Source organism: Cupressus sempervirens, chromosome 3, assembly GCF_028749045.1.
Source record: "Cupressus sempervirens isolate cs-2001-9-10 chromosome 3, ASM2874904v1, whole genome shotgun sequence".
Lineage (NCBI taxonomy): Eukaryota > Viridiplantae > Streptophyta > Pinopsida > Cupressales > Cupressaceae > Cupressus > Cupressus sempervirens.
In genome coordinates this window covers 335008933-335031233 of record NC_143120.1, presented here as the reverse complement: position 1 = coordinate 335031233, position 22301 = coordinate 335008933, and the positions used below count along the sequence as shown (strand labels likewise).

General features: G+C 33.9%; 1 long non-coding RNA gene across 10 annotated transcripts in view; it reads left to right on the top strand.

The window, feature by feature from the left end:
• Positions 1–22301, top strand: part of LOC149566348 (uncharacterized) — a 39961-nt gene that overhangs the window by 4844 nt on the left and 12816 nt on the right. For 4 of the 10 annotated variants that reach the window (XR_016362161.1, XR_016362168.1, XR_016362160.1 and 1 more), the window contains one exon: positions 21866–22075. This is a non-coding gene — a long non-coding RNA (uncharacterized LOC149566348). Of the gene's footprint in view, positions 1–7405; positions 7565–20725; positions 21760–21865; positions 22076–22301 lie in introns of those variants that run through there. The other 6 variants (XR_016362167.1, XR_016362162.1, XR_016362163.1 and 3 more) reach the window with 4 other exon arrangements.

Here is a 22301-nt window from a genome sequence, read left to right as displayed (position 1 = left end):
TCCTTCCTAGATAAGAGGCTCACAATTTACTGTTGTGTTGTAGGCTCTTGCTTGAAGATTATTTATTATTTATTATTATTTGTTTAGATTAATTATTATTATGTAAAGCTCAAGTAGACTCGAACTTGACACCTCCGAGATGAGAGACTCACAATAACTGTTGTGTTGCAGGTGCTTGCCTCAAATTAATAATAATTTACAATAAATTATATAGAAACTTTTATTTGTAATAAAATTATAAAAATTAGAAAAATAATCATAAATTAGTAATCTATGCAAAATTATCAAAAACAATTGAGCATTTTTCGAAGTTGATAACTTAATATGATTTAAAAAAAAAGGATTTTAAATTAATATAAATATTTAATGAATAATATAAAATTATGTATGTTGAATAGTAATATTGTAAATCAGCAAAGCAAGTTTCGAAAATTCATATAATCTAATTTAAAATAAATAAATAAATATTAATATATAATAATTAAAATAGAAGCGTATAAAGGTTTTCGATGGCTGGCCTCTTGTCTCCCATTCAAGATGTTTCACATTGTTCTGCAAATCGAGTTTCAACCAATTTCCCCTTATCTCATTTCTATAAATGAACAAGTGGACAAGGACGGGGGATTGAGCATAGAGGTTGCATGATTGGGTTTAGGGGATGCATCATCTTGTATTCTTGACACAAAAAACAAACTTTGAATTTGATGGTCCCCTTGCTTGTTGTATGAATTTTTTTTTGATGGTTTGGCCATTTTAATGCTTTTTATTTTACATTTTAAGATTTGTTTTAGATTGTGATGGGCTGAAGTGTAGATTAATTATTATTTTTTGTTAAAATTAATTATAATTATGTGTTAAGCTAGAGTGGACTCGAATTCTTGCCTCGTCTTAAGAAAAATATTGATGGTCAAGTATGTTAATATATAAATTAATAGAAATATATAATAAACAAAATAAATATTAAAACCTTTTACTAGTAAAAAAAATCCTTCCTAGATAAGAGGCTCACAATTTACTGTTGTGTTGTAGGCTCTTGCCTAAAGATTATTTATCATTTATTATTATTTGAAGATTATTTATTATTTATTATTATTTGTTTAGATTAATTATTATTGTGTAGAGCTTAAGTAGACTTGAACTTGACACCTTCGAGATGAGAGACTCACAATAACTATTGTGTTGCAGGCGCTTGCCTCAAATTAATAATAATTTACAATAAATTATATAGAAAAATTAATTTGTAATAAAAATTATAAAAATTAGAAAAATAATCATAAATTAGTAATCGATGTAAAATTATCAAAAGCAATTGAGCATTTTTCGAAGTTGATAACTTAATATGATTTTGTAAAAAAGGATTTTAAATTAATATAAATATTTAATGAATAATATAAAAATATGTATGTTGAATAGTAATATTGTAAATCAGCAAAGCAAGTTTCAAAAATTCATATAATCTAATTTAAAATAAATAAATAAATATTAATATATAATAATTAAAATAGAAGTGTATAAAGGTTTCCAATGGCTGGCCTCTTGTCTCCCATTCAGGATGTTTCGCATTGTTCTGCAAATCGAGTTTCAACCAATTTCCTCTTATCTCATTTTATAAATGAACAAGGGGACGAGGATGGGGGATTGGGCATAGAGGTTGCATGATTGGGTTTAGGGGATGCATTATCTTGTATTCTTGACACGAGAAACAAACTTGGAACTTGATGGTCCCCTCACTTGTTGTATGAATTTTTTTTGATGGTTTGGCCATTTTAATGCCTTTTATTTAACATTTTAAGATTTGTTTTAGATTGTGATGGGCCGAAGCCTAGATTAATTATTATTTTTTGTTGAAATTAATTATAGTTATGTGTTAAGCTAGAGTGGACTTGAATTCTTGCCTCGTTTTAAGAAAAATATTGATGGTTAAGTATGTTAATATATAAATTAATAGAAATATATAATAAACAAAATAAATATTAAAAATTAGCTTAAGAAGTTTCTAAATTTATATCTTTTATTTGTAAAAGATTGTAAAATAATAATACAAGATAAACTATATAGAAACTTTTATTTGTAATAAAAATAATAAATTAGTAATCCATACAAATATGTCCAAATAATTAAGCAATTTTCTAAGTTGATAACTTCATATGATTTATTCTAAAGGGATTCTAAATTAATATATATACTAAATAATATAAAAATATGTATATTGAAAACTAGTATCGTAAATCAGCAAAGCAAGTTCCTAAAATTCATATAGTCTATTTTAAATCAATATTAAAATATAATAATCAAAATAGAAACAAGCAAGAGCTTATAACACAACAATAAATTGTGAGAATCTCATCCGGGATGTCTTGAGTTTGAGTCTACTTGAGCTTGACAAGTAATAATAATTAAATTGAATAACTAATAATATTAAATAAATAACAAATAATCTAGGCTTCAGCCCATTACCTATCAAAAAAAAATCAAAATAGAAACATATATATATATATATATATATATATATATATATATATATATATATATATATCGGTAAAAGGCAAAGAGCCTATATATTATATTCAAAATATATTACAAATTGTTCCCGTTCAAGGTGCAGGCACTAGAGGGAAAAGAACAGGGAAGAAAATCTCCAGTGTAGTCGGGGACATTTATGTTCTGATTTCATGCAAATTCATTCGCATTTGTGACTTAACAAAGGTCTTTGAGAGGGCATGCCCTCCCTTACATTTAAATCAGTTTAGAAGTATCTTTTTTTTGGAAAATATACAATCACCCAATATTAGGGTCCAGGATAGGCAATTCTTTCCTCTTACATAATTGAATATCATACAATTGGTGTTTCTCTTGCATGGATTTAAAGGAGGTTCATGGGCTCTGAATTGCATTCTTTGAAATGTTGGTGCTTTTTATTTGCAGCTGTTAACATGTTTAGATTGTCTTCTTTATGCTTCTGTTTCACATCAGCCAACAATAACACTGCAACTTCATTTACGCTTCAAGCTCACAAAAAAAGTTAGTCTCAAAATTCTATAATCATGGGTTCTTTATCCTTCGTTTAAGAGTTTCATTAAATGAATTAAACTTTCCTAATTATAATATGGTAATGATTGCTAATTTTTAAATTTTTGGTTTCTTTAGCTTAGTTTTTGAGGATGAAATGTGAAATGCCTTATTAAGATATTTTTTGGAAATTTCAGATTATGATTGTAGAATATTTAGCATATTTGTCTTTTTTATTGTGTTGGATGGTTCTTTACTTTCAAAAATTCGAATTTAAATTCTAAAAATTGAAGCACAGACACAAAAACTTATATGCGATCTATCTATCTAGAATATAAGAATTTTAGAGTTGGTAGATGTGCTAAGCTTTAGTCAGTCATGGATAACTAGATCACTATGTATATTATAAAATAACATATTTATATAATTCAATAAAATAGTATATTGGCATATTGCTTGTAACAAATTGACTGATTATTAATAAATTTAAGTGTCAGTATTTATGATTTTATAATAATTTAGCCAGTTAGTTTATACGTCGATTGAGTTTCCAGCTTGTGTACAGTTCAAAAGTGGAAATAAAAATTCAAATGTAAAGCTTGGGATAAAGGTCAACCAAAAAATAACGTTATCCAACTCTCAGTATTGCAAGAGTGAAAAATATTACGTAATGAGTTCAAATAAGAAAATAACAGTATCCTACCCAAAATCTGTTGGCCATTGAAATAACAGAATTGTTAGCTGACGACCCAAATAACAATAAAAGAATAGTCGATTCTGCACACAAAACAAACACATGTTTATCCAAAGGCGTTCTGTTGCATAAATTTACAAAAGTGAAAAGTGTAGATTCAATTAAGGGAGCTTAGAGTGCACTATGTAGAGGGTAGAGTACATTGACGATGTTTTTGATAGCAAATGTGCACTGCTTCTGGCGAATTATACTGCAAACATGCTTAAATTTGATGGTCGACCCTGCTTGAAGCAAATTTTTTTTATAATAGTAATTCATTTGATGTTGCCCTCTTAATAATAAGGAATGCCATATTTTGAATTATGTACACAGGTTAAAGAAAGGGGAATAGAGAGAAGTAGGTGAGGCATCAATGATGCTAAATGAAATACCCAATACATGTCTTCTGTAAATTTTTGAAAAGGTTCTTCCTGCACGTGCCATCATTTCTCTTTCCTTCTTTAATATTACAGTCAATTAGGATGCTGAACGTTTAAATATACTGTCATTCAAATTGGGGTATATACCATGACAAGTTTTATGCCACCTTCTCTATCATGTGAGCTGTAGTTCTTACCAAATTCTATGAACATCAGTTGTACACATACACATACACACATACATGTGTACGTGTATGTCTATATACGTGTATTTGTTGTTAATGTATACATGTTTGTATGTGTATGCGTGCATGTGTGTTTATATATATATATATAAAAGTTGCATATACACAAATATGGATACAGATAAAAATATGGATACTGCCATTTTTAAAGACTCCCAATATAGATATGGTTGTATACAACATTAATAAAAAATACATTCACATATATTTAACACAATCTTCTAACCAAATAGAGGATATTTTCACTACTTAAAAAGCAATATAGAGATATACATGCTACATAAATATTTATAAGTTAGTTTAACACTTTACAGTATGCAAACTAGTGGAAACTAGCCCCCCAAAATGGGTTACTGAAATAGAAAATCATTTACTTTGTCTTTCTCATTTGGAGTGGGTTTTGTTTAGACCTATTGCTTTTTCACAAATCTCTTGAATATAAATGCTACATTAGTGTTATAATTTACTTCAACTCTTTGCAATAGCAAAATATTAGAGTTGTGTTGGAAATTAGTCCCAAATACACTGAAATAGAAAGCATTTCCTTTGTCTTTCTCATTTGGTGTGAGTTTTGTTTATACCATTTTAAAAAAATTGCATGTAAATCAGTGCTACGTAAATAATTATAATTTAATGTGACTCTTCACAATATGCAAAATAGTGGAGTTGCATTAGAAATTAGCCCCCCAAGATTGGGACTAAAATAGAAAAACATTTCCTCGTTTTTCTCATTTGGTGCGGTTTGTTTATACCTTTTCAAAAAAAATTGTATGAATGATTTTTTTTATAAATTTATTTTAGGAAGATTTACATTAAAATTTCAATCGCATAGTATTTGGCACAATTGGAAATTCAAGGCTTTTAGGGCACACATGGGTATAATATTGGATGCGAGTCTTGACAATATCTTATACATATCCAAATCGGAAATGGGAATATGAGTGCTTGAGCAGCGACAAAGGAGTTCCTGACTACTCTGGTGTTTACATCTATTTTTTGACAGTGTGGTGGCTTTCTGTACATGCATGTGTTTGCAATGTATATGTATGTTAATGCACAAACATATACACATACATATATGCATGTACACATTTGTATGTGCATTTATATGCATGCATTCATTTATTTGATATGCCATTTGAAATAAGTCTTATGCTATTAGAATAGCTACTAGGTTGCCATTAAACCCTACTAGTTTTTGGCAATGTTGCTTGGACATTGTGAAGGATACAATTTTAAGTATTGCTATGGTCATTTATGAAAACTTCCAATATAAATATTGCTGGTTACAATAGTCATAGAAAACATAGACAATGCATTTAATTTTTGTATTAGCCTTCTGTACTCTAATAGCATGGAATTTGGGTCACCATTCCATCCCCTAGTCCACCTTGGATGTTGGCAAACATCCTTGATCAAGCCCACAAGCATGGATGGTAGGTTGTCCATTCCACGTCTTGGCCTATTGGCATGGAAGATTGGTCATCCATTTCATCTCTAGGCAACATACTTGATAAGAGCATGAAGGTTGGTTGTCCTTTCACCACTTCTGGACCAAGGAGGCTCAATGTCCTTTTTATTTGCATGTCCTTTTTATTTGCAAGAACTTTGATGAATGTTGAATTGATTGTTTACGAAATTTGCCATATCATTGCTAAAAAAATCTCTTGGCACTTTTACATTATGGAACATTTTTTGACAAATGTTTGTTGGAATTCAGACGATAAACTGTCGATGGCGCGATGTAATGCTTATCTTTTTATCACCCAATTTTTGTCAAAGGCTTCGACAAACATTTCAGTGTCTTTTATCCAATGATATTGTAGTCGAAAGTCTGATAACCACTTTGTCGAAACTTGTGGGCCAAAACTTGACATTTCACAATGTTGGAATATCGACAACAATCTGTAACAATGTTCAACGAAAATGTTGAAACCGCGACACACTTCTTCGTCGCAGGTTCAAACATTCTCGTTGGAGATTATTTGTGGGTATTGTTGGAATTTCGACGACATGTTGCATGGAGATTTTAGGGCCTTAGGGACCAAAATAGTTGCTTTGAGTATCACCAAAACCTTTATAATTTTGCAGCTCATCAACACTGAGGTTTGAAGGAATTTAATACAACAACTAACACATTGGGACAACAAGGGAGATAAGTGTCAGAATTTCTAAGATTCCGAGGAGAGGTATGAGTGAAATCCGATAAGAACATTGTTGAAGGTGTCATTGACCACAGTTATTGAATCATATCTAGTGCTAGTACTCAGTCTCACAAGCTTCCTCTTACTTTTGTCCCACCTCTGCATATTGAAGAAGATCTTTGCTAGAATTTGAGAGATCCAACCAACATCTTCTTCAATAAGCTGAGGTGGTGCATAAGTGAGGATGAGGGTTGCAAGATCGAGTATTAGTGCATGGATGATGAATCAATAACCTAGGTGAATGACACATTCAACAATGTCCTTGTTGGATTCCACTCATATGGCCTCTTCTCACAATCTTTGAACGTCAGACATTTATTCCCCTTGGTGTCCCAATTTGTGAGTCATTGTATATAATTCCTTCCGACTGCCAGTGTTGATGAGCTGCAGAATTATAAAAGGTTTTGGCGGTTACATGATCAAAAGCCTAGGAGCAATTATTTTGGTCCTTGGGGCCCTGAAATCTCCAATATTGAGTGTCTTTGTTTCAAGAATAGTTTAATACCCTTTACATCACCATTATAACATATCCATTTACTGATCACATCCATACAAATAAATTCTTCACAAGATTGATGATTTGCCGGTCATACTAAACTGTAACAAATAGTCATTAATAACTTTTGCTAGACTATTTTTTTGATCAATCTCTCCGGTCAGTTTGTAGATGGCCTAGTTATGCACATTATATCCAATTTATATGAAAATCCAATGGTGGAATCTAAGTTATGACCCTTTTCCCAAAACTGGGAATGACTTAAATATAACTAGACGATTAAGACAGAGATCATTGAACAAGATCAAAATAGATACACTCAATCTTTACCCTGTGGTTTAAAATGTTCACTTAGGATCCTTGAAATCTACTCTCACACCATTTTCCATTGGCAGTGTTTGGGAGAAAGTATTTAATGCGAGATCATCACTTGCTGTCCCTGTTTTGCCCAATATCACTGTCTTCATGCAATCAGCGCCCTTACAACCAAAACCAAGGTGAAAACTCTTACTCCAAACCATATAGAAGATGTACAAGGCTTTATTTATCCTTTCTTCAATCAATTCGAATAAACGCAATCACTTATTTGATCTGTTATTGTCAAAAAGAATGAAATGCACAGTCACAATCATAATTTTTTTTCAATCTAATGTGTTAGGGCCTGCATTTTCTTCCTGAATGCAAATCCAATCAACGTGAAACCAAATGCAAAAGAAAGTGCATTCAAAATTTAGTTAGATGGTTCAATTCAATATTGTCAGAGCATCCAGTATTTAGTGAAGCACTTGATAAATATGTTGGAAGAAGAGGAATTGGTAAGACAAAGTCAGTAAGTCTGAAAGAAAGTAAGCCTAATGGTATCAGAAGTGAAAGCAGTGAAAAAGCAAAGGAGGAAGGTTCTTTTGACATCGATTTACCAGATGCCGAATTGGAAAAAGTTTGTACTTGGTTTTCCGATGCCAAAAATAAGAACTTTATCTTTTAAAACTACTTCACGTTTCTATTAAACCTAGTATTAATTTGTTGCTTCAGAATAATGTTAAACCTAGTGTTAATTTACAACTTCAGATGGTACTGTGTCAATTGTCCAACTGATGATTCATGGCATTGTGAAATTTCAAAAGCCTTTGTTCTAGGAAGCAAGTGATCTGTAGGAAAGCTATTGAATAATCTAACCTTGTAGCCAAGGCAAACATGGTTCCATGCAGACTTGTGTGTGACATAACATGAATTAGTTTTTGAAAATATTCTTTCAACAAGTGTTTAGACTCATTAGAGATTTTAACATACCATTAGAGATTAAGACTCTAGGATGCAACAAATTTCAAGAAGCTCACTAGTTTAAATTCCAATTTGTTCATCAGTTGGATAACTGCCACAGTGCATCTGAAGTTGTAAATTAACACTAGGTTTAGCACTATTCCGAAGCAACAAATTAATACTAGGTTTAATAGAAATCTGAAGTAGTTTTAAAAGGTAATATTCTTATTCTTGGTTACAAGGGAATATCAAACCTCATGCTCTCTATTTTGTTTTTATTTTGCCTTTGGGGTATATATAGGTTACATCAAGACATCTAGTTTGTCAAAAGGCTGTTTTTTGTGAACATCGTTTGAAGATCTACTATTAAACATTGAAGATGCAAGCACTGAGTCTGCGGCACCAAAATACTACTTAACAACATATATCCAGGACCTTCATACTTTTTATGCCTAGCCAGAATCCTAACAAAAGGTTCCTCAGGCCCATTTGTTAAGCATAGAAGAACATGATTCTCAAAAAGAGCAGTGCCTTGGACACACAGGATCAATGATTTTTTTTTATTGAGTGCCCAAAGTTTGTCCCACTCCATTAGATCAAGATTTCTGAGTTTTTGATGCTTCCTAAAACAACAATGCTGAAGAAAACTCAGCTTTAAAATTCTATTCAGTACAGCTTATAAGGAACACTATGAAAGACCAAGGAATGTTAAGTGAAACAATTTTATTCCAAAGAAAATCCAACATTTGAACTGAGTTGTGACAGAATGAATTTCTTTAAAGCCTTTACTGTCAATCCTCTCTGCAATGTTCCTTTCACTACAGGGAATCAAGGATCATCCTAACCCTCCACTTTTCCATAATTTACAAACCACTCGTGTTTGCTTGCTCAGGAGAGTATAAACAAAATTCAAATGACTAAAATCGTACACATATACTATCTGCTAACCCATGTCTTCTAAGACCCTATAATATTGATCATTACAAGCATGGTATTCACTTGACCAGAGTGCATGTGTCACACCCTCGATGCTATCTACATATGGACATGCAACATCATATGTTGGATAGCTTCTGTATTTAGATCCAACACAATGATGGGGAATAATGCTATCTACATATGGACATGCAAAATCATATGTTGGATAGCTTTTGTATTTAGATCCAACACAATGATGGGGAATAGTATTGCATCTATAATAAATAGGATCCTGCAGTAACAACTTGCACATTCAGCTTACCTCTTAGACAACATTGCAAGCCCTTCTCAATAGCATCAATCATTTCTTTCCACCGACGCATGTTTTTCTCCAAAGAGTTATTCCTATTTATGGACTCAATTTCATCCATTCTCTCTTTCCGCACCTTCTCTCAATGTGTGCCATCCACATAGGACTTCCCTACAGATATCAATTTCTCAGCCATCTTTACCAACTGGGGGGAGATAATTTGAAGTGTATGTAGGTTCTCCTCCTTTAATGTCTAGCATATCAAGATCATTCATGATGTTCTCTAGAAACTTGCTACTTTCTTTAGCAGGGTATGTCATAATCAAGCGCCCTTTATACCTTTAAGCAAAGTAGTGGTTAAGAACATTAGCTTTTAAAACTACTTCAGATTTCTATTAAACCTAGTATTAATTTTTAGCTATAGAATAATGCTATAGCTAGTGTTAATTTACAACTTCAGATGGTACTGTAGCAATTATCCAACTGATGAACAAATTGGAATTTATATTAGCAAATTTCTTGAAAATTGTTGCATCCTATAGTCAAACATCTCTAATGATATGTTAAAATTTCTAATGAATCTAAGCGCTTGTTGAAAGAAAGTTTTCAAAAATTAATTCATATTAAGTGACTCATAAGTCTGCATGGAGCCATGTTTGACTTGGCTACAAGGTTAGATTATCAAATATCTTTCCTACATATCACTTGCTTCCTAGAACAAAGGCTTTTGAAATTTTACAAAGCCATGAAGAAAGTATGAATCAAATTAAGTTTTGTCATGTTTGAGTACACTTTTGACAGCAATGGAGGACTGTATTTTCGAGGTTTTAAAACCATGAGTGGGGAGGCAATCATGGTCAATAACGTTTTCATGGATAATTTTTAATCATTGCAGATAACTGTGATGGTATATTGAAAAAATAATCATGACATTACAGTAAATCAGGATTGTGCAAACGATCGGTAGATGGTTTCAAAGGGTTATACAGGGTGTTAAAAGAACTAGGATAATAGTGTCCTATATGTGGTTGAAGTTGAGGTTCTATGGCATAAGGAACGTTCCAAAGTATGGGTCTGTTGAAGGGGTTGTTTAAAGGGACAGTCGCAGTCCATTAAGTGATTATTTATGTTAGAGGAGTATGAAGTTGACAGTGAGGGTTATTGATGTGTCAAAAAGGAGTATTGGTGTCATAGGGAATAGTATGATAGTCATGAAGGTATGTGATCAGTCTAGAAGATGGGGTTTGTGTTTGGATCAGGTGTTGATATGTTCAATGGGAATGCTACGAGTGTAACCAAAGTTGGTGAGAAGTGTGTGAGGGTTTTTAAGAGTGTTGAGGCATAATGCATAAAGCCTGACCTTTGGGGTCATTGTCAAGATCAAGAGTTTATGCAACAGAGATTGTGATCAGAGATGAACTGTTGATGGTATGTAAGGGGAGTATTGTCTTAAAGGACATTGGAAGAGGTGACTTATAAAACAGCAAGGGCATACCATACCAACTCTCTTCCTTCTCCTTCTTTGTCCTGTATTAACACACACCTATTCATTGTCCCCCAAGACAAAACTCCCCTTCTTCACATTTCATGACAAACACTAGACTCCATCTCAACCAAGCGAATAATGACCCACTGATTCATACCAGACCCTGAACTCATGCACTAATTTTTTGATTGCTTTCTTTTCTTGACTGATCACATACTCTTCGTCTTCTTCCAATGGCAGCACTTTGCATCTCAACACCTTACAATGTCAACTAGGACTTCTATCCCTCTCAAGGCTACACAATGCCTACTGAAAACATCAACTTCTTTAACACATGACATTTAGTGGACTGTGGCTGTCCCCTCTAACAATCCCTCAACAAACCCTTTCCTTACATCTTAGAGCCCAGACTTTCTAGAGAATACTAAGAGTCAAAACCACATCCACTCTGCCCTAGAATTATTTGTTTACAATCAATGGTGTATTCCAAATAAATGGTCACAGGTCACAATATCCTGAATGGTTTCGTGCCATGGAACAATATCTTTTAGATGATTTAATTAAAACAATAGTGGCTCAACCATATTTCTGCATCTCGTTTTGCCAAACAGAGGGTTGCCAATCATAATCTTTGACAAAAGATCTTCTTCGTGATGATATGTTTTGATGCATGCCAGTACTTGAGTTGGAAAATAACATCTTGAGTGGGCATGGAACTTTGCCCTAGATTCATTTGTTCACAGTCAATGGTTTATGTCCAATGGCTGGTTATAGGTCAGAGAATAAATATACCTATACTGAAATCAACATGCCATAGAAGGATTTTTTTTAGATGATTTAATTAAAACTAGAGTGGCTTAACTGTAATTCTGCATGTCATTTTGCCAAACAGAGGGTATATTTATTGTGACCTGTTAACCATTTGCAATTCTGGAAAAGAGGTCATGGAACTTGATTTTGCACAGTAAGCTGTGTGACATATTCTCCAAAGCACAACATGAATAGAGAGAATATAATGGATAGAATGCATATAACCCTAGTATTTTACTCACCAATTTTTGATTGCTCTCCTTGCAGAGATTGCAGACGGGCAAACTATTCACATACCCTCATCCGGGTATGGCAAGATATGCCAGATCCTTGCAGTGATTGCTTGAATTCTTCTGAGAAAACTAGTCTTGACCCATGGCATTCACTACCTCTCTTCCTCCTGTGTGCATAAATGAAAATGAGTTGGAAGGTCATTAACATTTCATTGAAGTTAATAATATTTCTTTAAATTTCTTTAATTTTTTGAATGTTAATTTTTTTTATAATTAGCCATATTTTTATTTTATTTTATTTATTAATAATATTCTTTTTAATTTATTTCAAGTGCATCATACATCATAATAGGAACTTATGGTTGCGATCATGCATGCATGCGTTGCATAGATATCATAACCATTACCCATCCATATAGGAACATGATAACATGATATGATACAGGCAACAATGATAATATTAGCATAACAAAATGAGTGGAAGGATTCACTAGTACTAGAGCTGTGCTCCATTATCAAATTGCAATCAGTTATCACCAAAAATCAATTAGCACGTGTGTTGGACATCTAAAATTAGGACACCTGCCTTGCTCCAAATAAAAAGAATATAAGGATATAAACGATTTTCTTTTGATGAGGGATAATGTTGTGTGTAGAGTTGGAGTTTCAAATCTGCAGCAGCATAGAAACTTACAATTAAACTTTCAGATACCATTGGTAATCTGTGACAACTGCTACAACTAAATATGGAAGTGTGTGCATTCATTAATAACCTCTGTTACCATGTCTGGTTAAGGGTTCATGATAAATATTTAAAACTAGCAAAAAAAGAATCTGCACAGACATGTACAGATTCACATATATATCATACACACGGGTTTATTTATTGCCCACTGGATAGTTTGTAGTTATAATATAAATGTTTTTGTAGTTGTGCCATAATTAGTTGTAGGTAGTATGCAGTTATGGTACACATGTATGCACACATTTGTTTAATTTCTTTTTCTGTTTTTGCAAGTTTTTGAGTATTAACTTCAACCCTATAGCTAACATTTCAGCACATAAATTATTTAAGATTTTACATGCTTGCATTTCAACTGCTGCAGCTGAGGTAGATTGCCAGTGGTATCAGCAATCTTCCAGGTTTAAATGCTGCTGCTGTGACTATTGCCAATGGTATTAGGAAGATTATATAGGTTTCCAATGGTTTAGGAAGGCTATTTAAGTTTCTACACCATTTCAAGTGCTGCTTCTGTCATACCTCAGCTGTGTGACAGATTGCCAATGGTATTATGGAGCTTATTTAAGTTATCACACCATTCCAAGTCCAAGTGTCACAGTTGTGACATGTTGCCATTAGTATCGTATATGTGTGTGTGTGTCTATATGACACATACACATCTATATTTCTACACATATGCATATATATGCATGTATGTAAATTTAAATTTTATATAAACCTTAAGCTTGATGTTGCACCAAATGATGTGGTGATTGATATGCATACATATATGTCTGTGTATGTGGAAACATCTAAATAACAAACTAAAACACATATCTCACCAAGGGGGACAGTTTTTTTTTGAAACTATTTTAACATGTTATGTGGTTTATTTGGCTGCATAGCCACATATTTCAAATTCATTGGGTTTCAGATTCCTTGTGGCCATTCCCTTTGACATCGTGCATTCCATGTTTATGTTTTTGTTCTACTGGATGAACCTACCAAAGTATAATATGTAATTGTATCAGGGAGATGCCCCACCTTTTTTCCAATTAAAAAAGAAGTGTAAATGCTTCCTTTTCACTTTTAATCTGACATAAAACACTAATCAGAATGTTGTAGGTAACAACAGTTGGGGCGTCACAGCCTTACCACATATTTAAGCAATTTTTGTGCCTTTTACACCTCATGCAATTCTTATAGGATATATATCAAAGAATTGTAAGTAGCGTTGCACCGTCTATAAAATTTTGTTCAAATCAGACATTTGTTCAATCAGACAGCTTAACATGACTGTTAGGAGTCAAACCTCCATCTAGCATCTTGTTAATGAGTGAATGTGCTTCAGAAAGATCTCCTGTCATATACAGATCGTTGATTTTACTGTGGTATACGTCACTTCATTGGGTTTCAAATTTTCTGTTGCCATCTTGCTTGCCATGTTTATGTATTTTGTTCATGTAACATGTTGAATAGACAAAAGTACTATATGTAATGACATCAGGGAGATGTCCCCGCTTTTCCTTCTTAGAAAGAAGTGCAAATACTTCCCTTTCGCTGTTAATCTGACATGAGCCACCAATTAGAATGTTGTAGGTGACAACATTTGGGGGCGCCCTTCCCTTGGTACATTTTAAAGCAACTTTTGAACCTTTCCACCTCATGCAATTATCATAGGATACATATCAAAGAATTGTAAGCAGCGTTGCAAATTCTATCAATAACTACTTCATTCCATTTCAATGGGCACTTTGATGGTACACAAATGCCACTTCTAATGTTGAGGGGTGCCACACGCCACACATGCTATTTGGTGTAATAGTTGCCTTGCTAGGAAGCATAACATAGGAATGTCTGTCAAGGTTTAGCCAACAATTGGGTTTTCTTCCTGTAGGGATCTTACATGACCACCATGCTCCAGAGGGCTTGACCTCAACACTTCGGCTTTGATACCAAGCAAGGAAACTACTATGTCAAAAGCCCAATTTGATGGTGAATGGTGCACATTGACGTTAAAAGCAGCACTTTTCTGCCACAAGAGTGTCAATGTATGACAGGCCCCTCATGTATACATGGTAGTTGACCTCACTATCTGGTCAGTACATGCCCACCAGTGCAACAAAGTAACATACAGCAGGGTTTTATCCAACATTTTGCATTTTAGTCCTACAGGGACATTATGAAGTAACATTGAAATGAATGCACAAATTTTAATTTCTAGAGCTTGGAAAAAATATAACCAAGAGCAAATCTAATATGACCAGCACTCAGCAAGAATAACCATGCTGCCCTAGAAATAATAAAAGAATCATCATTTACAAAGTCTCTTAATATTTTCATTTGACTAACTTCAAGCAGCCAGTTAAGAAACTGGACAGTCACATCACTTGGAGCCTAACTTCTTTATTTAATATATTGCCAGAAAGCTTTTTCACTATCATGTCTTTTGCTGAAGTAAAGTAATATATTATACATCCTTTGCTCTCATCTCATTTAGCATTGTCGACTTTATTTTCCTTGGAAATATAATCAATCAATATATAATAGGTTATAACTGTCCTGATTACCAATCACTTTCATGTTTAAAAAATATTTCAAGGCCTTGTTTATTTCACCAATTTTGCAATGGGCATCAATCAATTATCAGATGGCTGTAAATGACTGCATTAGGAACCAATCCTTCTTCTGGCATCTTCATTCATGAGCGATTGTCCTCTGGAAAGGTCCCTGTCTTACACAGTCCTTTGATGAATGCGGTGTATGTCACTTAAGCTGTTTTAACATTGCTGTCATGTCCTCAGATATTTGGCCTATCATGTTTAGGTCTCCTGTTCCACAGGATTAACATACCAATGTATTATGTGTAATGACATCAGGGATTTGTCCATTATCTTAAAAAGAAGTGTAAATGTTTCCTTTAACCTGATCAATAAAAATGTTGTAGTAACAACATTTGTGGGGCTCCCTTTCCTTGAGCATATTTCTTAACAACTTTCATGCCTTTTCCACCTCATGCGATTCACATGGGCTACATATCAAAGAATTGTAAGTAATCAAATCCACCTGAAACCATTTTTGGACATTTTACAAAAAGAATCCCAAGCTTTTTCCATGCTGCCATATTTGCATGCCCTTTTTGGACATATGAAAGAATCCCAAGCCTTTCCCTTTCTGCCATCTTTGCATGGTCCATCAATAACTCAAATAATGTCACTTCAACTCATCAACCCTTCCCACCTTCCAGAGACCAGTAATTACTAATTAGGATAGTGTCTGTAATAATTTTAAGAGAAAAGCAGCTTTTGTATTCCAGCAAATAAAACAAAAGCTTCATCTACTCTACCTCTTTTGTAAATGCCATCAATAAGTGTGCTGTATGTAACAATATGAGGAAGATATAGTGCCTCATTCTATCCAAAATCCGGAGGGCTTTCTAAATTTGACCCCCTTTATGCAAATCCTAATAATATTATAACATGTGGATGTGTTTCCATGTTTTCATTTTCAGCCATAAGGGAGTTGATCAAAACAGGCTACCAGAGTTTACAAGGCCACCTAAAGGTTGGTGAAGGATAAGACATCCGGAGGAAGGTATTCAGTTATGGCTGAATGTAAAAGGCTCCAGGCCTTGTTTGTGTTTCCCATTTTACGGTTAATGGACTGGGGTTTTCTTCTGTTTGTGTGTGTGTTGAGATGAGGCGGTGTATCATTTTGTACACTATGGAGGAAAATTTCATGTTTAAACATGGGATGTATCCATTTCACGTCATGCATAGTGAGTAGCAGACAGCTTATCAGAGAACCATTGTCTTATGCAATGCCCAAAATGTACCATTTATTGTAATTATTAATTAATTAAAAATTAGAAGTTGTGTAGTTTTTGAGTCAAACTTATTGACCCATGTTTCACGAGTATTGGTTCACCTGAACCCATCTCTCACGAGAATGAATTGAACAGATAGCACTCATTGCATCATGAGAGATGGGTTCGTGTGAACCACTATTCATGAAACACGGGTCAATGAGTTTGACTAAGGAAACTGCACAGTTGAATCCTAGTAGTAATATCACAATTTGATTTGCTGTATAAACTGGAAACTACACAGTTGAATCCTAGTAGCAATATCACAATTTGATTTGCTGTATAAACTATCTCCTCCTTGTCATTATAATCATTAAAAAATGGAAATATTCATTGTATTATAATTTTTAAATAATTAATAATTAGTGTAAATGGTACATTTCACAGATGTCTGTAGTGGCACTCAAAATGTGTCATTTAGCGTAATTATTAGTTATTAAAGATTAGAAAACTGAAGAGGACAAGCCTGCTTTGGACTCCTCCTTGGGCAACGGTAAAGGGTCCCTTACTTTCAAGTGTAACAAAAACCCGAAGCACCCGCTGCGCGTACACACTTGAGTACCCCTGCTGGCCGAAAATGCGCTGCCGCACCTCGGCTGCACCGGTCGAGCACCCGGGTGCTCGGGTGCGGGGGTGCTCCCAAGGTGCTTGCGGGGTGTTCCGGGTGCTCGTGGGGTGCGGCTGGCTGAATGGCCCAAAAAGTTTTAAAAATAATAATTTTCTCTTTTCTTTTTTAATTTTTTTTTTATGCATGCTTAGAGAGCACTTGGGATGATTCCATTCTCATTATTGATATTTTGTCATTTTGTTGATTGTACTCACTTTGATATGGCTACGATACATTATTTCATTTCACCGTTTCATGCTACTTGGCTCATTGTCATCATGAGCATCTTTATGATATATCATATATGATATTCATATTTGAACAATGAATTTTGAATCTTGCATCTTGAACTAAGTTAATTTGTTAAAAGGCCATTGGTAATGGTTATGAAGTTTCAAGTTTCAAGTTTGAACTTATGGTTTGTGAATCGCATTTCAATTTTCTCTATTCAACTATACTTGGTATGTTATATAATATATTGGGTATGTTATATAATATATTGAAGTATCATTTCATAATTAGCATTTTCAGTCATATATATTATATATATACTATGCAACCACCTCCTCCCCCTCACCTCCCTCCCTCCCCCCCCCTTCTGCACCCCCACCACTGCACCCCCACCGTCCCCAAATTGAGGCTCTTTTTTTCCCACACCTGAAATTCGTCCCAACGTCCCCCTGCACCACCGCACCCCTGCGCCGGGGTAACACTGTTAATTTCTGATGTAGCCAGTGAAAATTGGCTACAAATTATGATCTAGTACGTATGTACATTTCAAAAGGGAGTGGCTGTGGCACTCAAAATATGTGATTTAGTGTAATTATTAGTTATTAAAGATTAGAAAACTGAAGAGGGCAAACCTACTTTGGACTCCTTTTTGGGCAATGGTAAGGTGATGTGGCTGGTGAAAACTGGCTACAAATTATGATCTAGTACGCGTGGACATTTCAAAAGGGAGTGGCTGGTGAAAATTGGCTACAAATTATGATCTAGTACTTATAGACATTTCAAAAAGGGGAAATGTCTGCAACAAACTAAAATGCATAGCTTACCAAGGGAACACTTGACATACACTTGTTTTTCTTTTAAAAAGATTCTCCTTATGCCATAAAGGCCTTAAATTTGATGGCCATAATGGCCGTTTTTGCACTTTGGACTGTGTATAACAACTTGAAAATTTATTGCTACATATCTGGAATTTGACAGCCATAATGACCGTTTTGCACTTTTGAACTGTATACGAGTCTATGACAGCTTGATAATGACACAAAAAATTATTAATAAAGTCAAAAAATTTATTAGAGGATATAGTATTTTATATATGTTAATTTATAATATTTATGATAAATTATAAATTTATTTAGGAAATTTTAAAATGGAAGGATGTGAATGTTTGAATTTTTCCAAGATTTGTAATATGCATTCAAAAACTTTGGTGAACATTGTCTAATAATTTGATTGCCATAATAAATGTTTTATCACTTCTGGACCATATACGACACCTTGAAAATTTAGGTACAGCTCTGGTATTTGATGGCTGTAATGGCCATTTTTGCACTTTTGGATCATATATGACAGCTTGAAAATTTAATTGGAGCAGGTTGTAAATATGACACAATAAATTACTAATAAACTCTAAAACTTTATTATAGGGAAAATTGTATTTCAGTATTGGTCATAGTTCTTTATTGGTCATTTCATTTTCATTGCTGAAGTTCTCTACAAGTTGAGGAGATGGAAATCTCCTTCATTGTCACTCACACTAAGTAGCAGAACCGTTTCATGGGCATAGTAGAAGATTAAGTCTGGATAAAATGTCTACCCTTTACCCACATTCATTAGAAACTAAGTTTCCAGATTCTCTCCTGGATGTAGAAATTCCTAGTTAAATTCTCTCAAAAGTCTGGTCCTTGTCAGATTCTGTCAAAAGTCTGCTACAGCCTACAAAAACCGAATTTTGTTGGGAATTCTCTCAAAGGAACCCTCACAGAATTCAGATGACATTTGAGCGACTTTGGATTTTAGCATATGAACCCGGACATAATTTCGGAGAATTTGGTCCAAAAACACCTTTTTCTTTACTTTTTCAAAAAGCTTGTAATGCCAAATTAGACTCAAAATTGGACTCAAGCACATGATTAGACTCAAATCACTAATTATATTTAATTTGAATTAAATGCTACTTGAGAAGAATCACGATGTATAGAAGTTCACACATCTATTATGGAATGTATGTAATACACTATAATTTGTATGGGCTAAGATGTATAGAAAGCTATGGATTGAACAAAATCAAAAGAGATATTTATTGTGGTTAAATCTGGATCCAAAGCTGCTTTCTCTGAATCATCGAGTATGACAATTAATATGTGAAGCTTACAATATGACACAATCACAACATTGGCCTTAAATGGGCCTATAGCATTACTTTTTGTGCTTCTAATTTGCAACTGCAGAATGATGATGATTTGCTTGATGGTTTTTGATGATATTTGGTTGTGATGGCGAATTATTAATGTTGACATTATTGTTTTTGAACTGAAACATTGATATGGTGGTGCATTTTGCAATGTTGCTTTAAAATTAGCATAATGGTGTATGAACTTATTTGCTTCTGCATATTTGTACACATATACATACGTACATACATACATACATGCATGCATACATTCTTGTACAGATGAACCAATAAGATCCGAACCCAACCCAAAAGAAAATTGAACGAGTTTCAAACCCAAATCTCGAACCCCAATCTGTACTCAATTCCGAACCGGCAACTTGGATTAGAAATGAGTCAATGACAGAAATTACAACTTGTCATATTGGGCTAAATTGTTAAAGTATATAATATTCTGGAGGGTATATATATATATATATATATATATCTTTAACCATGAATGATATTCCTCAATATTTGAATCCATAAGCTTGAGAGGGGCAAATCTGCATATGCTGGATTGCTGTAGCTCTTCGTTTGACCTATTTGATGTGAGAATTGACTCTTAGCCAGCATTCATCAGCCATTTACCATTAACGATCACCATAACTTCGACAAAACTTATGCACAAAAGTTCAACAAAGAAATGTGTTTTTTTTCATGTTTTCACTCTTAAATGATTTCTGATCGTCATTTTCCTTTTAGTTTATGTTGTATCTTGGGATTTTCATTAACTTTTAATTTTCTATTTACATCCTGGAATTAGGTAGTTGTACATTTGCTTACTTTCCAAGATCTATTGAGATTCATTTTTATTGATCGTTGATAAGATTTTATTGAAATATCCACACAAAATGAATGCCAGTGGTTCCGTGTGCTATTTCTTCTGCAGAGTCAAGTCTGTGAGATTTGATTGCTCCTTGTAAATTGTGCATTGAATTGTTTTCTATAAGGAAGCTTTTGTTTGGGCACTGTCCAAGTGAGCCTAACACCCTTTTGATTTTATAGTTTCGCAGGTTGCTTGATTTTGAACAAATTTGACCTTGTTAGCCTATCTTCGAGTAAAATTGCTTCAATTGCTGTATTGAATTGCTCAGAGTGTGAATTGAAGCATACTCAGTGGCTGGGCTTAAAAAGCACATATTAAGCATTGACTTAGTGTGTGCTGCTGCAGGTATGGCCCACATTCAACTCTGCCTGTTTGCAGATATTGCCATTAACGTGTTCTATTTGGAGATACTACTATTAACATACTTAATATAAAAAAAGTTGTTCTTAAGTGATGTTGCTCCAAATTAGTAAACAAAATTAAAAGCATTATATTTATACCATTGTTTTAATTGGAATGTTTAATTTTGTTTTGCAATTATATTTAATATGGTTAAATCAATATATAATAACAATTAAATAGTGTAATTTCATAATTAACAATATTGATATTATATTTGTAGGCAAGAGCCTACAACAGAATGGTAAATTGTGAGCCTCTTATCTGGGAGGTGCTGGGTTTGAATCTATTCGAGTTAAATAAATTAACAATAATAATTAATCAAAATACATAATAATTAATCTTAGCTTCGGCTTCTTACTGATTCAAAAAAAATAAAAAATTGATATTATATTGAATATTCTATAATGACAACGATAAAATTATTATTAGTCGATAGGCTATTTCTCTAGGGATCCTTTGCCGGGAAGTGTCCTGTTCAGGCCGGCAAACGGTTCATTCAGGCAAGTTTTGGGAATTGACTGAACTTAATTTCAACTCATTTAAGCTGAAACCAAGATGAGTAGTCAATTCCTGCAGAGAGCATGACACAGAGCTGCGTGGTGGTAAGAAGCAGCGGGGAGTGGGTCATGTGGACACGAGGAAGCTTTCGTGGCCGACTGTTGTGGCTCTGTAGTCCTGTTTGGGTAAATGGATAAACACACCACCACCGCCACCGTCTACCGCCACAGGCTGTAATAATGAATCAACCAGTATAATAAGATGTTGTTATGCTAGATAAAATCACCCCATTTCAAAAGACTCTATGGAACATGTTAGTTTGTAACCCTTACATTTGCGTTCTGTTGGACTGACGTGCCTATTTTAGTATCTAGAAACAGTTCCCATTACTAAGAAATCTTTGTCGTAATGAATTGCAGTCATTCACTTTCAGAAGCTTCTGTTTTCTTAAGTGTAATTGCTACATTCTGAGCATATGGGAAGGTGTACAAGGCCAAGGATAGAAAAACATGGCAACTGGCTGCCCTGAAGAAGACCAGGCTTGAGTCTGGTGAAGAAGGTGTCCCTCTCACTGCTCTTCGTGAGATCTCCCTTCTGCAGATGCTTTCTCAGGATCTTCATGTTGTCAGGTATATTATCCTCCTGTATATTATCTTCTTGTAATTGCTTTTGTTTATATCCTTTCTCTCTATGTGCCTTCTGAATTTGTTTTGGGATAAGGGCAATGTGAAAAGTTGGTAGAATCTATATTTACATGTTTAAGGGAGAGACATATTCAATATGTATGCATGGCCTCTTTCTATATTTGTTTTGTGTGCGTGTCTCTGTTTTAGGTTCTAGACCTAGTTTGTAGAA